This window comes from Lissotriton helveticus, chromosome 6 (genome assembly GCF_964261635.1).
Source record: "Lissotriton helveticus chromosome 6, aLisHel1.1, whole genome shotgun sequence".
NCBI classification, from domain to species: domain Eukaryota; kingdom Metazoa; phylum Chordata; class Amphibia; order Caudata; family Salamandridae; genus Lissotriton; species Lissotriton helveticus.
This window is the reverse complement of record NC_136067.1, coordinates 292,506,392-292,522,071: the sequence shown is the minus strand read 5'-3', so window position 1 is coordinate 292,522,071 and position 15,680 is coordinate 292,506,392. Positions and strand designations below refer to the sequence as shown.

At 44.6% G+C, this 15,680-nt stretch overlaps 1 protein-coding gene across 2 annotated transcripts in view; it reads right to left on the bottom strand.

Moving 5' to 3' along the window:
• PUM2 (pumilio RNA binding family member 2) overlaps positions 1-7,388 on the bottom strand; it is an 893,995-nt gene extending 886,607 nt beyond the window's left edge. For both annotated transcript variants that reach the window (XM_078647736.1, XM_078647737.1), the window contains exon 1: positions 6,759-7,388. The gene's annotated coding sequence lies outside the window, so the exon portion shown is untranslated. The remainder of the gene's footprint in view (positions 1-6,758) is intronic.
• Between the last annotated feature and the right edge of the window lie 8,292 nt (positions 7,389-15,680).

Sequence of the window (15,680 nt, the reverse complement as noted above, 5' to 3'; positions counted from 1 at the left end):
AATGAACCAGTTCTTTCAGTGTTTGACAGAGAACAAAACTGAGAAAGTATTCAGCCCCAGATGACAAAAATGTAGTAAAGTAGGGAAAGCCAAGATTGGCGTCCTATCCTGGGTCTGCTGTTTCCAAGACAGCCTCTAGACCAGCGGTTCTTAACCGGTGTCCAAGGACCCCTGAGGGTTCGCAACGCCTAGTAAGTTAAATAATGAATACAATTATTTCACTGTATAAAACTAATAAACCAAAATGTAATATTGAACAATTTACAACATTCTGTAAAAGTGAAGAAAAATAAAATGGAAAGATTAAAAATTAAAATGGTTGGGGGAGGAGCCAAGCTCGCGTCCGCGATGGCCGCGTTTTAGCTCGGCTCCGTTCGTTTTCCTGCCTGGAACGTCTATCCTGTGTCTTATCCTGCCCCGGGAAGTATTCTTTGGTAGATTATGGAACCAAGACATTTCGCTGGCACTTACCGTCTGATCCGTCTGTTCCTAGGAGCCGTGGATCCTGACCTGCGCCCTTGTTCGCTTCGGGGCCTCCGGAGCGGGCGGGCCTGGAACTCCTCGGCGGCGCCCGGGCGGGGCGGAGCGCTGTAGCCGGCCCTTGGTGGCGGTGTGGGCTCGGTCGGAGAGGCCGATGTGCAATTAGACCGGTGGCGGCTCTCCGGGCCTGGTCCGGCGGTCCTGCGGCCTGGTGTTGGGGCGCTGCCTTCCATGGACGGGGGTTGACCGTGTATGTGGCTCGTCCCCCCTTTGTTCTCCTGTCCGGCCATTTTGAGTCCCTCCGCCCGGACTCGGAGAACGGAGCCGGTGGCGTGGGGGAGCCGGCGACCCTCCTTATCCTGGTGGCCCGCCTTCCTGCCCTGGGGGTGCCTCTGCTTGTGGTCGGCTGTATCCTGTGTGACCCCGCTGGTGGCCGGACGGGGGTCGGAGATTGCCGCGGCCCCGCCGGGCTTTCAAGATGGCGGCCGGCTCCCTGTCGCTCAGCCTGGCCGAGACTGGCGACGCTGGTCCGCCGCGTGGCACGTTTGCTGAATACTGTAAAGGTGAGCCTACACTTGGCGACATTCTCGCCGCCTTGCTCTCCTGGAGTGCTTCCGTGACCGCACCTATCGCTGAACTGGATGATGATCATTTTGCCGGGCCTGCTGGGCCCCCCCCGGTGTGTGCGGCTTCTTCGCTGCTGTGTGCTGCTGGGACTTTCCTGGAGGTCGTGGACCCGGCGGCTGCCGCTTGTCTGGGTGTACGGATACCCACTGCCCTCAATCATCATGTGCTCTCCCCTGTGCTGGGGGTCCGCCGACCGGGTCCCGTCCGGACCGGTCTCGTTGGATCTCCCATTCCGTTTTTGCCTCGAATGGCCGAACGAAGATCCTGTGGTTGCTCAGCCGGGACGACTTTCCTCCTATTGTTGGCGGCACTGTGCCTGCATTACCTGCGGTGGTTGCCGTCTTTTCCTGTTCATCCGGGTCGACATCGATATGACTTGTGTGGATTAACGATTGGATTCCCTGCTATTCGCCTCTGGTTCCTCATGATCTGGTTCCTTGTGCGTGGTATGCCTACGGCTTTGGATAGACGAGGACAGGGTTGAGATGAACTTGCCTCGGTGGACTATTATTTTGCGGTATGGTCGGATGATCCGTTTGTGACTATATGACTATGTTCGATTCTCCTTCATGTTCCTGGAGCTTATCCTTGTAATTACTATCTTCCCGTGGGCTCTGAGTATGTTCGGACGGGGGGGGTGGGAGCTGATGGTTTTGATTATGTGGCTCCTCTCCCGTTGTTATTTCCCTATTTCCCCTTCTTCTTTTTGTCTTTGTGGTTCTTTCTTTACTTTTAACTCTTCTATATTTCGGGTTTCTGGTTAGGGCGACAGGCACGCTGCTGGGGGGTAGGCCATAGCCTTCTGCAGGGGTGCAGGGTGGGGTGTGCGGGCTGGGGGGGGTCTGTCATTTTGTTTTCCCCCCCTTTTTTCCTTTTTTGGTTCTATGGCTCTTATGTATCCCTTCTTTCGGGACGCGGTGTCTGCATGTGGCCCCCTGGGGTGTTTTTTGCTAGCATGGGCCTTCTGGTCTCCCTGCCATCACGGTTTACTACGCATCCATTACTCCTGTTACCACTGGTTCCATGTGCCGGTCTATTTTTGAGTGCTTTGTTAGCCATGGGGCGCATGCTGTGATGCCGCGTTCTTTCTTCCCCCCCTTTTTTCCCGATGTCCTTTCCCTTTTTCCCCCTCCCCTTTTTTCCTCCCTCCCCTGGGTTGTTGTAGCAGAGGGCTCTTTGTTTTGCAAGCCTATTTTCTGTTCTGTGTATCATTGTGTGTTCTTGTAGTGGTGGGTGGGCGCTGGGCAGCGGTTGCAATTGCTTACTAATGTGGGACTCACGTTCTGCCTTTGCTAAAATGTGACTGTTCTTTTTTAACTTTCCTGTGTTCTGTAATACTGCTTGCTCACGGCCCGCCACGGCCCTCTGGACCTTAATGATTGCCATTATTCTGCTATACCCCTTCTTCTATTATAAAATCAACCTTCTCTCATCCTGCTCGTGGTGGTTGCTCTGTGGCTTTTCGCCTTTGATTCCCGTTTGGAATACTGTAGTATCCTGCTGGAGCTTCTGTCCTGATCAATGTGCTTTATAAGTGTGGTGGCCGGCCCGATGGGTTGTAGGCCCGTATTTGTGAGCAATTTCTGCACAATAAAGGTTTTCAAAAAAAAAAAAAAATTAAAATGGTTTTCAGATTGACTCGTGGGAGCAGTGAAAGTCCATCAACAAGTGGCCTAAGCTGAATTTAGAAAATCCAATAATGATTCACTGGAGACCTCCGATTTCCAGTAATGATTAATTGGGGGTACACAAAAGTCAAAAGGTTAAGAACCACTGCTCTGGACCATGTGTGTCCAGAGTAGACCCAGAAGAGATGAACACATGCCAGATTTCAAGACAGCCAAGGACTATGTTATTGATTTCCATATAGATTCAATGTATGGATACTTTATGTGGATATAGTGAAAATCTACACAGATCCGCCCATGAGGGACAGACCTTCACAAACCTGCTCTAGAACATCACATCAAATTAGGATGTAAAGAAATTTAGTAACAACGTAACAGGATTGCTGCATGTATAAATACTATTATTAGTAGACTTTGCAATTATTGCACTTCAAGCAATTTATACATTTCCGACTTGTTTTTATCGTAAAGAGCTTAGACGAGCTACATACACCACATGAACTTTATAAAAAGCATAGGTAAATTCAACAGGTATGGCTTTAAGTCAAACAGAAGCATGTCTAAGTTTGCCCTTGCACAAGCTTATGTTTGCATGTAGTAAATCCAGACCTAGTGGTGTTGTCTATGCTTTCTATTTTAGGAATTCATGACTGCACAGTTGCCCCAACAAAAATACCATTATTTAAAGCAGCTATCCAAAGTTAAAAAATGCATACTAGAAATCAAGTAGCATATGCTTGGTTTACTTTTATCAGGCATAGTTTGCAGTTTCAGATTTGTTATTCAGCTAAGCTATCCACTTAAAAACACAAGTTAGCTAAAATAAACTTTAGCCAAGCAACTACCACAGAAATGAAGGTGTACTGCAGAATGCAACGGCCTAACTCAAGTGTAACTGTGACAAACGTTTTTGCACAAAAATACATCTTTGGCCCGCAACCACTGCAATATTCAATAAAAGTACACTAAACCACCTAATGGAGTCTTACTTCCCTACAGTACCAGTACCTCATTGACCAAGAGCTGCCCAAAAAGAATGCAATGCAAACATTGGTGACAGTAAAAGTGAAACTCAAAGATAAATAACCTCATGGGTGGCTGGACAGTCGCAGTACTTGGTTATGAAAGCAAGGGGAAAAAAGCTTTCAGCACAGGTAGGCATCATCCTTCAAAGTGAACATAACTCAATGTGTATGAATTGGCACCAAATAAACGGAGACCAGATTAAATTGTACTTAATCGTGCCCTATATCATAATTGTGTGTGGGGGCGGGGAGGCAACAAGCTTCCTCCATCCAAGCACCTGGGATCTGGAACAACATCCCTGTATACACCAGAAACGTCAGAACTCTACTCTAATTTAAGAAAGAGCTGAAGACACATCTTTCTAAAAAAACAAATTTAACAACATCATGATGAAGCTACAAGTCCACTTCTGCTCCCAGAACACAGCTACTTCTTCAACCATTTGTTGACTGTATCTTTGCCTTTGACCCTGAAAAAACACTCTGCCGACCTATGGCGAGTGTTATTCTATACAAACACCACATCCAAACATTCATGGCATGCTCTACAATTCACAAGTGCAGAATGGAACAACGTAAAACGTACTTGCAACTATAACAGGGCTTACTGAAAGTTTCATCTGCATACCCATACATGATGTGGGGACTCATCAGGACATGTTAGTCTCCTGAGTATATTAGGGGAATCAGAAAAAAAACTCATAAGCACGCCTGTCAATGGGCACTGGGCGAGCCAGGCCACATTAGGTCTCAGACCTGGTATCAATTAAAAATGGCTGCTGAAAAGCTTCTCTATGGGGGCAAATATTAATGTTCTTACCTCAAGTGGCATAAACACTGACTGATTTCTGAACAATGATTGTAAAAAAACTGTATGGTAATCCACGTGAGCGATTTAGCTCCTGTTTATATTTCACATATTTTGCATCCCCCTTAAGAGTCTTAGCTATTTCCAGTATGTTTATAAATGGACATGATTGAGAGCTCTGGAATTCCTAATTTTAGAGGCAAAATTGAAACAATCCAACTCATAGTAGATGTCATCAATCTTTTTAATGAACCTCAAAGTTGAACAGACACAAAAGTCATTGCTTCATACTTGGAAACAATGGAAGGGTAGCAGTGCATATCACGGTTGACAAGGTTTTTCACCTCCGCTGTCTTGTGTACTGCAGCTAAGAGTTCTGGAAAAGGTCTCGGTATAGGCTAGCATTGCTTGTTCTGTGGGCAAACCCCTAGAACAGCGCCTCCCAAACCTTTTAGAACTATGACCTTTTTTCTTTTTAAACAACAAACTTTTACGACCCACCTTGCTTCAAAAGAAAAGAGGCAGGGGCGATTTTTTAATTTAATAGCAGCAATTGGTTGTAGAAGTATTGACATTATCCATGCCCTTCGATATCGGACTGCAGCCACAATATTGATCTCTCCGTAAAAGTGGCAGATTGTGAACTGCACTGAATTCTGCAGCTGGAACAATTTTCAGTGTGGGGTGCTGGCCTGTGGCATCCGTTCAGAAAATAAAAAAATCACATGACTTCCGAAAAATCTTGGTGTTTGGTACCAGTGATTTTAGTAAATTTGAGAAACCTCTTCTGTAGCAGAGTAAGGCCTCATATCCATTTTTCTGTTAAAACGAGGCCAAGTGGTGCAATTTGGACTATATATTTGTGGAATTTAATATGTAGTTTGTACTAGCGCATGTTTACACCGTCCAAGGATAATGCAGCACTTTAAATGAGCACCAGTCAGAAATTACAGAAAGTCAATTATTTTACTAAAAGCACAGTAGATTAAGTTATTTACCCAGAATCAAAGGGTTAACCCAACACCGGGACACAAACCTGATTGCCCAGATCCAAAGTCAGCAGCTTTGGCTGTTAGGCCACATCCATATTTCTCAATTTATGTTTGAAAGTTCTATACATATGCTATGGTCGTGTATGATCATGTACAGCAAACCCATTCTTTGTTGAAATGACTTTGTGAAGTAAAAATACAGTAGCAACAAATAAAGGAAAATTCATCCCTAGTCTTACTTGGGAATACTTAAAAGGGTTTTAAAACTGGACTTAAGAACTACCTTCAGCAATTTTGCCCTGGTGCATAAACAAGGCAAATGATTTTAAATAGTTCTACTATAAAGACTAGGACTTTCGAGACCCACAGTTTGGGAAGCACTGCCCTGGAAGACGTCTACATCTAGTTAAACACCCGCATCCCACTGGAGTAGGGGTTTACTAACCTACTATGCAGCGCACCCCATTAATTAAAATAACCAGGCTGGGAGGACAAAAGAATAATAATAGCTAAAATTTTCAAAATTCATCGTTAGGCAACACATTGTAATGGGGCTGGGGGACATTCTTTACAAGACGTGTACTTTTAAATCCTTATACTGCATAGATGTAGTGTAAAATGCTGAAAGTGAGCAAAGCAGATCAAGGGTTGAGAACGTCGAAAAATTATGGGGAGAGGAAGGTGTGTCAAAATGATGCTCATGTGTATCACACATTAGAATTTAACATTACATAGGTACCAATGATATTGGCTTGTTGTTCTCTTAAATGTATCCTGTATGGACAAAAGGCCACAGGTTTTAAGAGAGAGTTATTTGGCATATTTAACATTGTATACTTTGCTGCTGATTTTACTGCAGTACTTATCCTTCTGCAGGAAAACTGGAATTGACTGCGAAGTATGTCACAGTGGTTACATTAGGAACGCTCTTTGGGGTAAAGGGGGGGCACAGTCTGCCGAATAAGAAATGGGATGCGTGAAAGATGAAACAGTTCACTCTCAAGGGCGCAAACACCCCACCATTTTAAACATGTAAACACAATTACAGCGCGATGTTTGCAGCCTGCCAGTGTGGGCTGCCTCGCATTCCTTTTGGTTACTTTTTGTCGTAATCGTTTGCACTGCAACTAAAAGAAAAGGGCAACAAAGGGACACCGGAGGAACGGGTCAGGTTTACAAATAAAGCCTCAACACTCACCCTGCAAGTGACGCCCGTCACATAAGCGCCCGGATCTCGGAGTGGGAGGTGGAGGCCTCTGCGCCCGGCTCACTGATGACGCAGACCAACAGAGGAGGAGGCAGCGGTGAAGATAGAAGACGGACAAGGATTGCACAGTCTTTTGTGTATTTGTTCTTCTCTCTCTGCTTTGGCCGCCCTTTTGGAATAGAAACAAGGCAGCCTCACGGTGATACGAACATTGCTACTCAACTCAGTAATGCATTAACCTGTTATTTAAAGAGTTGTTCTTCAAGTCTGTTTTTTTAAATGCATTTTACAACAAAAAATGTATATTTAAATTGCTTTGAGATGTAATGAATCTGGTAGTATATTCAGCCAGAAAAGGAGAACTGTAGCTAACTTTCATCTTTTAAGTACGCGTTTCATTGATCTCTGGTGTGCTCTCAGACCACAGCCTTATAGCTTGGGAACGGGAACTACAACTCAATAACACGCCTAATAAAAAATAAATAATATCTTGATGCTCCTCACAAAAGACAGCGGCACGGCAGGGATGGCTTTGATGAGCGGGAGGTGGTCAACCAATGGATATTTATGCTATTGGCGGCATAGGTAATGAAGGGTAAGGAGGAAGGCCTCATGCTGGACTTTTTGAAGGCGGGGTAAATGGAACTATAGCAACACTGACGGCCTGACACAAAGATGGCCAAAGCCTCGCGAGATGACATTCCTTGTCGCTTTCGTGAGAATAGTTAAGATATCTGTTATTAAAACACAGCCACGATAGAGAGAGAAAACGAAAACACTTACATTGCACGGGCATCCCAATGGAGAGAGAAACATAACACTACTAATTTAGTCGGTTCTTGGTTTTTTAAGCTTCACAATGTGTTTCATTGCCTATATTTTTATATGAATAGTAGTCGAACAGAGAATCCTTATTTGTGTTCCAGTCTTGTGGAACATGCTTCTGTTATACATACATGCCAACATTGTTAACCTGGGTAGCGGGAGATTTATTATAACAAGCATTTGCAATGCAATCGGTCTCGCCATTGTATTGTATTGTAATTGCATTTATATAGCGCTTACTACCCCTGACGAGGCGTCGAAGCGCTTTTTCGCCGGGTAGCACGCTACTCCAGGACCCATAGAGGATTAGTGTTGAATTAGTGTAGTGAAACATGCAAGTACATTTTAAGTGGTGGATAGGTTAGTCAGTTATTTGGATTTGGAATGATAGCAGAGGGATAGAGTAGGATAAAGGTTTGTATTTATTTATCGCTCTCTTGTTGACGCATGCTATTCAGGCAGCCTATAAAGGATTAGTGGTGAATTAATATTGTGAAATATGAGGTAATTTCAGTGGTGGATATTAGTCTGTTACTTGGAGTGAGAAGGATAGCGGATGGATAAAAAGGGGAGAAAGATTTGCATTCATATAGCACTTGTTACCCCTAATGGGTGTTGAAGCGCTTTTCTGGCGAGTAGCACGCCACTCCGGAACCCATAAAGGATTAGTGTTGAAAATTAGTATAGTATAAATATGAAGTAATTTGAGTAGTAGATATGTTATTCAGTTATTTGGGCAGTATATTAGTATAGTTGTATATGGAATTTGAGAAGTGAACATGTTAGTCTGTTAATTTTGATTGAAAAAGGATAGTGGAGGGATAAAAGAGTGAAGGATTTTATTATAATTATTTTTTTTCTTCTCTTAACAACATAATTGTTTTACATGTTTTATAAAGTAATACACAAATTTAGCGATGCAGCACATTATCACACACAAACTAAGCAGTGTGGTTTAAAAAGACCAAATCACTGCACACAGAGCTGCGGTTCACATATTATAAATCAAAATCAGGAAAACAGCTGATAAGGATCACATCACACGTTTCCATTCTATGCATCAACCAGGTATTGTAGTACCTCTAGGAATGGTGCTCTTCCCCACCTGTGGAAATAAATGTTGTTCAAAGAATTACGAGAAAATTAAAGTAGCGCTTCACTTGCAAAGTTGGTAAAGTAGTGCTAATCTGTGAGGTTGTGAGTAAATCTAATCTGGCCACTTTGCGACCACTCTGCCTTACTTTATTAGTTTGTTTTTCTCGTATTGTGATTCTTTCACCTGTATAAATGACACTATTGAGCACTATCCTTTATTAAACAATGCATTCATTACTTCATTTTGACACGGACAACACTGCACAGCAAGTGCTTTGGGAGATTTCCGGTTAGCTGTGGAATTACACCTGTAAGGCAATTTTTTACACAAAGCCAACAAGGGAACAATACTTGCTTTCCTTCCACTTCACCCAACCCCACAAAGGGATAAACAAAATACAGAGCAGTGAAGAGATTTCCAATGGAAGATTTTATCACAAAGAAATGGCTGGGTTTCCTCTTGATGGACAGGACAGGCTCCAGAACAAAATGCAAATATGATTTACACCTGTAGTAAAGACTTGATGTCCAGAAGACACAGTGCATGTGAGGAGCACAAGGATATCCTTGGACGGGCAGGGACATAATATGCTATAAATAAAGCTTACCTGCTCCTGGGGTGTTGCAGACATGACGCAATAGCAAAGACCACAGCCAGGAGCCTGGGGTGGGCGAGAGGGAGGGCAGGGATAATAGCTAGACAGGGATTGGTGAGAAAAGACGAGGCAGAGAGATAGAAACGATAAGAAAGAGAGGAGAAGAAAGTAAAGGAGGAAGGAAAGGGTTAGCACGTGAATGGAGGGGTTGGGGAATCGTTGGAGGGTAAAAAAGAAGAGAAAAACAATGGAGGGAGTAACCCTTCTGGGAAATGCAGGCATATACTAATACAATTACAACAACCCCAGTGAGAAGTGCTGATTCTCTCATGCAGTACAGCTGATCTCCTGACAAGTGCTGACACCATCTCATTGTATGCACTGCAGACTTTCCTAGAAGGGCATTCTTTATCTGTGCACTTTAGTTAGAACACACATTCCCTGGCCTTCGAACTGTCTGTCCCTTTCACTTGCTAATTCTGAGAATACGAGTGCACTTGTCCCATAGCATGGCTCTGATGCAACTCTTGGCTTGGCTGTAATAAAAAAAATATTGTCTTTAGATTTATATAGCGCCGAGGCGGTGTAATAATATGTGCAACATTTCAATGCGGAGCCAATCACTTACTTTTTGCAATTCTTTCCAGGTTTCCTTCTAAATCCAGAGCCCACGTGGCCATGGTCACCTCCCTCCCCATTCCTGATTCTAACCGTGACGATTAAAATATATCTATATTGATTTAAAACGACAAGGGCTGCGAGCGTGCGGTGAGCCTGTGGCGAGCGTGTGGCTTCTACAGCAGGTTTCTGCTTTTGAGGCGGAAAGCCGGGAGACTGTCTGCGCCAGCACTCTCAATTGCTGCAGTTTTACTTTAATTAGACTATGTTGTTTTGCGCCTCATTTATAGAATTTTATGCGCCGCATTTATAGAATTTTAATCTCTGCACATACCGGATTCATGCTCCCGATAGCCACGCACTCAGACGATTTAGGTACTGAGTGGTGACGTGGTAGGATCGAGCACAAAACCGGCGGCCATCTTAGGGGTAGGCCCAGGACCAGCGCTCTAGCGCGCGAGAAAGATAGTATAAAACCAGGAAACGCGCTGCCCCGTGTGACTTCCTACGCTCCTGAGGCGGAAAGCCGGGAGACTGTCTGCGCCAGCACTCTCAATTGCTGCAGTTTTACTTTAATTAATCTATGTAGTTTTGCGCCGCATTTATAGAATTTTAATCTCTGCACATACCGGATTCATGCTCCTGATAGCCACGCACTCAGACGATTTAGGTACTGAGTGGTGACGTGGTAGGATCGAGCACAAAACCGGCGGCCATCTTAGGGGTAGACCCAGGACCAGCGCTCTAGCGCTCGAGAAAGATAGTAAAAAAACAGGAAACGCGCTGCCCCGTGTGACTTCCTATGCTCCTGAGGCGGAAAGCCGGGAGACTGTCTGCGCCAGCACTCTCAATTGCTGCAGTTTTACTTTAATTAATCTATGTAGTTTTGCGCCGCATTTATAGAATTTTAATCTCTGCACATACCGGATTCATGCTCCTGATAGCCACGCACTCAGACGATTTAGCTACTGAGTGGTGACGTGGTAGGATCGAGCACAAAACCGGTGGCCATCTTAGGGGTAGACCCAGGACCAGCGCTCTAGCGCTCGAGAAAGATAGTAAAAAACCAGGAAACGCGCTGCCCCGTGTGACTTCCTATGCTCCTGAGGCGGAAAGCCGGGAGACTGTCTGCGCCAGCACTCTCAATTGCTGCAGTTTTACTTTAATTAATCTATGTTGTTTTGCGCCGCATTTATAGAATTTTAATCTCTGCACATACCGAATTCATGCTCCTGATAGCCACGCACTCAGACGATTTAGGTACTGAGTGGTGACGTGGTAAGATCGAGCACAAAACCGGTGGCCATCTTAGGGGTAGACCCAGGACCAGCGCTCTAGCGCTCGAGAAAGATAGTACAAAACCAGGAAACGCACTGCCCCGTGTGACTTTCTACGCTCCTGAGGCGAAAAGCCGGGAGACTGTCTGCGCCAGCACTCTCAATTGCTGCAGTTTTACTTTAATTAATCTATGTTGTTTTGCGCCGCATTTATAGAATTTTAATCTCTGCACATACCGGATTCATGCTCCTGATAGCCACGCACTCAGACGATTTAGGTACTGAGTGGTGACGTGGTAGGATCGAGCACAAAACCGGCGGCCATCTTAGGGGTAGACCCAGGACCAGCGCTCTAGCGCTCGAGAAAGATAGTATAAAACCAGATGGCCACACCTCCGCGCAGCGGACGCGATCAGCGGCCGCGCCTTTATCGCGCCGAAGTCAAGCCAAAGTCCTGCCCATCTGCGCCCGTCCGCGCTAAGGACGAGCTTAGGGCCCAACACCCTACTCCATTATTTGTTTGGTCAAGAGAGGAGCTATTATCCCTTAACACCCACTCCAAATATTGCCAGCATATCATCAGTGTGGACTCCTGGCAAGAACCGATAAGCTGTCCGAAGTGTAAGTTAACATTGCTACCATTCTGTAAACCTAAATGCAATGCTAAATCCATATCTATAAAAGGGGGGCTAATAAATGCACGTTCTATGTGCAAAAATGCACTCCATATCTATGACCTTATCACAGAACACGCCTTGAACTGCTTATTTATCACAGAGACATGCCTACGCGAATGGTCGAATCCTGATATAGCCCATGCCCTTCCCACCCGCTATTCAATTCAAAGGCAGGACAGGCCAGTTCACCGTGGCGGTGGTTTGGCAATTATACATAGGGATACGTTCAAATGCACTACAACAGAGCTGACTGATATTTCAGGTGCAGAAAGCTTAAGTTTTTGCATTACAATAGGAGACTCTTTTTCCTTTGCGGGCGTACTACTGTACAGGCCCCCAGGATATGCCAAGCAATTTTTAGAAACTATAGGGGAAGCACTCAGTGGCCAAACTCTCAGGTTTGCGAACTTTACTGTATTGGGAGATTTAAACTTCCATATGGACGACCCCAATGATAAAGATGCCGCAGATTTCAAAGAAATCATGCAGGTTTTAGGTCTGATGATGTACATCTCGGAACCTACTCATTCGGCAGGACATATACTTGACTGTATTGGTACCAACATTGAGATGATGAATGTAAAACCCCCATTACAACAAACATGGACGGACCACAAATTCATTGAATTTAACTTTAGCACTAATGAAACTGAGAGAAGGAAGAAAGTCTTGAACATCAAGGATAAACAGGTACCCTGCTGGGGCAAAATCATTGAACACCCTGACCTGCTAAACTGGGCTAATGATAACAAACCTATCCTTACAGGAAATATACACACCGACAACCAGAAATTCGAGGGTTGGATGAATATGATAGGAAATAAAATCACTACCACAGGAGCAGGCCCTAAACCTAACAAAGGAAAGCTTTCGGCACCATGGTTCTCAGGCCAGCTGAAAGATATGTTAACAAATGTGAAAATCTTAGAGAGAAAGTGGCGACGCTACTATAAAATAGAGGATCAAAGAATCTATAAGACAGAGCGGAAACAATACCATACCGCCATACAAAATGCTAAAGCAGCATATTATACGGCACAGATCGAAGCGACAGGAAATAAACAAAAAGAAATATTTAATATTGTGAACAGCTTCAGAAATCCTAAGGCATTAATGCAAGATATTCCACCGTCTCAGGATCTATGCGATAAGATAGCTGACTACTTCTCCCAGAAAATTGAAACTATCACGAAAGATTTTCCAATCTTTCAGCAACACAATTTTGACAGGGAGATCAATTTAAGCTCACAAAAACCTGGCTGGTCCACCTTTGATCCCATCAGTCTGGAAGACACGCATAAGGCAATATTAACAATGAAATCTGGGTCACCTTTTGATCCATGCCCTCCTACACTGCTGCAAGCAATAGTAAATGAAATCAATCCCGGAATAAATTCCATCATCAATGCCTCTCTCTCTTCAGGTGAGATCCCTTCTAACTGGAAAGTAGCAGCAGTGAGACCCCTACAAAAGAAAGCTATTAAAGATCCTACCACTCTTACCAACCTACGTCCCATCTCACTCCTCCCAATTCTATGTAAACTAACTGAATCCTGTGTAAATAAAGTAAAGTAAAGTAAAGTCCACATTTGTAAAGCGCACAATCACCCGTAAGGGTCTCTAGGCGCTGGGGGGCCGTCGGGAAGATTAAGCGAGCTATTGCCCAGAGTCACATGGTGCTGGGCTGACCTGCCGCCGGAGCCGGGGATCGAACCGTGGTCCCCAGATTCCAGCGTCAGTCGCCCTGGCCGCGGCGCCACACCTCTTCCAAATAAACAACTGATGACTTTCTTGGAGGAGAATGAAGTCCTCCACCCATGCCAAGCGGGTTTTAGGACACACCATTCGACTGAAACAGCATTACTTTCTACCACCAAAACCATTCGAGCTGCACTGGATCAGGGCAAGAAGGCGGTCCTGATCCTTTTAGATCTCTCTGCAGCATTCGACACGGTATCCCATGCTATCCTTTTACATCGCCTAGCAAATGCTGGCATAGCAGGAACCGTGCTCGAGTGGTTCAGACGTTTTCTGGCACACAGGCGGCAAGTCATTATGCTAGGTCAATTCCGCTCTAAGGAGAGAATGCTGATTACAGGGGTTCCACAGGGTTCAAGCTTGAGCCCCACTTTATTCAACCTTTATATGGTTCCCCTGATCCAACTTAGCTCCTCGTTTGGTATTGACTCAATAGCTTACGCTGACGATACCCAGTTAATTTTAACATTGGATACAAATGTGGCGAATGCCGAAATCACCCTTAAAGAATGCCTCTCGGCAGTATTTGAAGGATGACTATTAATCATCTTAAATGTAATTCTGCCAAAACAGAAATAATACCTTTCGGCACTAATAACTGTTTCTCCCCTCAATCTTGGTGGCCCAAGGAAGCAGAAGCCCCACCCAATACTATTAATGCAGCAAGAAATCTAGGGGTTAAATTTGACAACACTCTGTCTTTTAACCAACAAACCAGAGAAGTAGCTGAAAACTGCATTAATATTATCAGAGGTTTGAGGACATTTTTCAAACTCCTCCCTCTGAATGCCAGACAGACTGTTGCAGTGGCACTTATTACATCTCGGTTAGACTACTGCAACGGTCTGTATGCTGGGCTAAATAAATCTGCCCTTCATAAACTGCAGATGGTACAGAATGCCGCAGCTAGACTTGTTCTAGGCTGGGCAAAAAGATCTTCAGCCTCTGCCGCGCTAGACGCATTACACTGGCTTCCAATACAAAAGCGTATTCTGTTCAAAGTTTTGACAATGTCCTTTAAAGCCTTTCACCATCAAGGCCCAGCCTACTTACAAAAATACTTTAAACAATACCATCCTGTAAATGAACTGAGATCTTCATCATCTAATCTGCTTACAGTCCCAAAGTTCAGGCTGACGACGAAAGGTGGCAAATCCCTATCTGTGATCGGCACGAAAGCATGGAATAAACTTTCTCAATCTCTTCGCGCCGCTAACACAGAAGTTAGTTTCAGGAAACAACTAAAAACATGGATTTACTCACTACCAGACAAAGTATGTCAAACCCTAATATGATCCTTTCCTCTTTCTTGAACGGTTTAGTTTTTCATCTGCTAGACACAGGAAGTCTCAGCGCCAAGATACTCTTCGGAGTGATAGCGCGCTATACAAGAACCCAGAACATGAACATGAACATGCTTAAAGAGATATGATTCCCCAAAGGAAATGATTCTGGTGCACGAGGTCACGTGCCAGCTTACTCAGCCCCAGAGATATGTTTGATAATAAAATTGAGAACTGTTACGGGGAGTCTGCAAAAGGTAACAAGCAATAAAAACAACAAGCCGAGATTGTCCCGGCAGCTTCCAAAGTGAAAGCGCACACAGCGCGCTGAATATAAACAAACCACGTTGTCCTGCCAAAAGTAGGACAAACTCAATATAGAAAATAGTGCTTACAACGACAAGCACGCATTTGCAATGCAATAGAACTCGTATTACACGAGACCTATTGCATTGGAAACGGGAGTGCGGGCGGACGAGAAGGCATGAACAGGAGTGCTGGGGTTGGGGATGGCTGAGAAGTCACAGACTGCGGGGGGGCACGAGAAGAAAATAGTGTTTGAAGTAAAGGGGCCAGTAGCTATGGAAGGATACAAATGAGGACATGGCCGTCATGAGGAGGGACTAACAAGCCTAAAACCAATCGGAAGGCAACATTTAGGAACTAAGCCAATGAAAAAGATGGGCGGAGAGTGGGCTTCCACGCTACACTGAATACGACATGCCACGCAAAGCGAGCAGCGCATGCGCTGCAACGCTAGGCTAGAGGTGAAAAAAGTAAACTG